General features: G+C 37.3%; 1 long non-coding RNA gene across 1 annotated transcript in view; it reads left to right on the top strand.

The window, feature by feature from the left end:
- The first annotated feature begins 1,096 nt into the window (after positions 1 to 1,096).
- LOC113950705 overlaps positions 1,097 to 3,337 on the top strand; it is a 12,702-nt gene continuing 10,461 nt past the window's right edge. Inside the window, exon 1 of the long non-coding RNA XR_003528860.1 lies at positions 1,097 to 1,201. This is a non-coding gene — a long non-coding RNA (uncharacterized LOC113950705). The remainder of the gene's footprint in view (positions 1,202 to 3,337) is intronic.

Raw genomic sequence — 3,337 nt, 5'->3', positions numbered from 1 at the left:
CACTGAGGTTCTGAAACTGCCTTGCTATACAACTGGTCAAATTTGCCCAGGGGGTCTTTTGCATTACCTTTTTTTCAGATTATAGTTTGATAATTCTGAATGGGATTATACAGTGTGCTTGCCTGCTTCTGCAGACAAGCGGAATTATTTACTTTGATACCTGTTCCTAACATATTTGGTAATCATATTTCAAAAGAAGGGAAAACAGATTCCTTCTCTGATTCTGTTTTGTTTCTTTAGTCCTGAAAATTTCTTGTTGAAACATTAATATGCAGAAATTATATTTTCTTGGTAACCAAATACTTTTCATGAACATTTTGACACTAACAACTAATACTACGGAACCAAACATAATTTATGAAATGCACAGTAGTTTGCTTCTCTGCCTAAAAAATATTTTGGTTATGTGTCACTGTCAAATAAATCTGCTTATATGGTAGAGGTTAAGAAGTCATTGAAACTTGTTGTCAAAATGAACAGTAAAATAAAGAACTCTTTCTTCCGGGAGAGAAAAATGGTTAGCAAGAGTGAGAGTGTGGGGTCACAAGCAATATGAACCAATCTAAATGCAGGCCCCCTCGCAAAGGGACCTTCCTGTTCTCCCTGGGACTATTTTTTTACCCACCTTCCCCCTAGTGTTTGAACTCCTATACTAATATTTTTTAAGTTGAATTGGGAATTTAAGGTAAAACTTGGCATTTTAAGACAAGAAGAATCTTTGAAAAGATAGTGAGACCCTGAGAAAGAGAGAACTTTCTTGTTTTCTGATAGATAATTAAGCAACAATATTAACTGTAAACTGAATGTGGTGGTAGCTGTGGCTGTGGGGGCCACATACATCTCCAGCAGCACACAGGAAGAGAGTGTTATGGGAAGCAGTCCTCCATGTCAGGCAACAAGGGGAGCACTTGCTGCAGTGACACACTTATTTCCCTTTGATTTCCCAGCTGTACTTCGTCCTCCTTGGCAGAATATGCACTACTGACTAACAACATGACATGGTATACCCTTTACACTCTATTTTGAGTGTTGCCGTGTTCAGATAAAAACTGGACAGAATGCCGTCTTTCCTTCTTCATCTGCTATGTCATAATCCCACAGATTTGATTTTTCCATGTACAGAGGAAGAGGATAACACTAGGAAAGAGACCAGAATAGTGCTGTGTGTAATTTTCCAAGGTGACTGCTAGAGCAGAACAAGGTAAAATAAAATTGCAATTCTAATCAAAGTTTCCTTCCTGATTTCTTCCCACTGCCATGTTTCTGGGACTTGTTTGGTTTCCGGTGGCTGCTCTGTGTTTCTGTGGGTGCAGTTCACGGCATTTTCTGCTTCCTGAAATGGAGTCATTTCCTTCAGCCCTCTCGTTTCATCAGCCCTCAACTTCTGAGGATCTTTAAATTTCTCTGAAAAGCTGAACTATAAACCAAACATATCTAATCTTCATATGACAGAAGATTTCCTGAATAAATCTGCTTCTTTTTAAGTATAAAAGCTCCCAATGATCTAATAAATATGTTTCTTCTACACCCTTGACCCTTCTGAAAGATGAGCACTGATTAATTTTCCCTCTGGTCATCAAATTCCACTCTCCAGTTTTGTCTGATACTATTTGATACTACAGTAAAACTCCATTACTGGTAGTCTTAAATCTTTGTCCATTTTCTGCTCTTGCCTGCATTCCACTGCTTTTTTTAAAATGCTCTTAGTATCCTTCAGACTCTTTGTGCTAAACTGCAAGGTGTTTTACAGAGGGGTAATTTTCTGTGATAGGTTCAAAAAGCCCTAGATTTACATGCAGTGTCTTGAGTGGTGGATAAATTTTCCGAGTCATTACGTATTTATTCCACTGTTTTCTAGGAGATATGATACTTGACAAATCCATGCCTTTGGGCAGTTTGTTATACGCTGAGATCTAGCTAGATGGTCGATTATACAGTCAGAACTAGACAGTGGAACAAGCTCAACAGAGGGCCATTAAGGCCGTTATGGTCTGCAGTAAATGACATTTAAGGAGAGATGGAGAGAATGAGTTTGTTGTGTTTGAAAAAGACTGAGGGAGGATCTTATGACTCTCTTCAACATCAATAAAGTGGATGCCAAGAAAATGCAGCTACATGCTTCTAGTATGCACACAATGACAGGACAAGGGACAACAGGTAAAACTTGCAGCTCAGGAAAATTGTAGTAGATGTTAGGAAAGAATTTTTTTACTGTGAGGGTATTCAAACCCTGGAAAATATTGCCTAAAGAGGCTGTGAAATCTCCATACTTTGAGATATTAAAAATTCAACTGAACAAATTTCTGAGCAACCTGGCATACCTTCAAAGGTGGATTTGATTCTGAAATAGTCTGTTTTGAGTGGAGGATTGGACCTGATGACCTCCAGAGGTCCCTGCCAGTCTCTGTTTCTATGATTATACATGCTGTTAGAAATAGCCAACTACACACCAATAGATCACCTCTTCAATATCAGTGCTTTAACATAGTAATTCTTATTTTAAAGTTTTGGAGAGTTCTGGTCAACAAGATTCAACATGCAGGTAATTTACATTTCGTATTGAATATGGCCCTAAACCATTAAAGCTATTTAGCATTTTATTTTCTTCTTTCTTGTGCTTTCTCAGTAGGGAAGTCTGAAAGCATTATTTTCATAGAAGATTCAAAAGGAAAAAGAAAATTATGTAAATCCTGAAAAATGCAATCAGTAGTTTCTGTATTAGAAGACTATCTACAAGTCTTAGTTTCCACTAGTATGTACTCCCTCAGCCTGTAGCTATTGTAGCGGCTCTTCAACTTGCTTCATAATTCTGGAAGTACGGATGGATACCAACTTGATGTTTTTATGCCATTATTTGCTAATATATTCAATGTTGATGACCTAGTACGTTCTCTACCTGATGTTTCCCCTGATTTTGTAAAATGTTAAATTTTTGTGCACAGCAATTTCATGCCTTTCAGTTTGTTATGCTCAAAATTTTGTTTGTGGGCAAAAATGAATCATACCTTGAATATTAGTAAAGCCAAGAACTTATTGTTAGTATTATTGAAATCTTAAGGGTCAAATCATGAGTGCCTATCTTATCATTATGAGAAAAGAATAATAATGCAATTAAAATTGATATACGCACACTTCATTGTTTCTATCTCCTTTTCCAGTCTCATGTTGACCCTTTCACAGCTCCTTTGGGTCCTTAAGTGAACAGTTTCACTGCTGGAGTGCTACAGACAGTTGTTCTGTGGTTCTGAAGTTCATTGCCAGAAGAATTGTGATCTATGTCTTGGTGATTTCTTTTTTCTCCCAGTGTAGTGTACTGGGGTAATTTTTATACGGTTAA

The sequence above is a fragment of the Corapipo altera genome, unplaced genomic scaffold, assembly GCF_003945725.1.
Source record: "Corapipo altera isolate COAL_440 unplaced genomic scaffold, ASM394572v1 24, whole genome shotgun sequence".
NCBI classification, from domain to species: Eukaryota; Metazoa; Chordata; class Aves; order Passeriformes; family Pipridae; genus Corapipo; species Corapipo altera.
The sequence above is the reverse complement of the archived record's forward strand: the minus strand, read 5'-3'. Positions and strand labels throughout refer to the sequence as shown.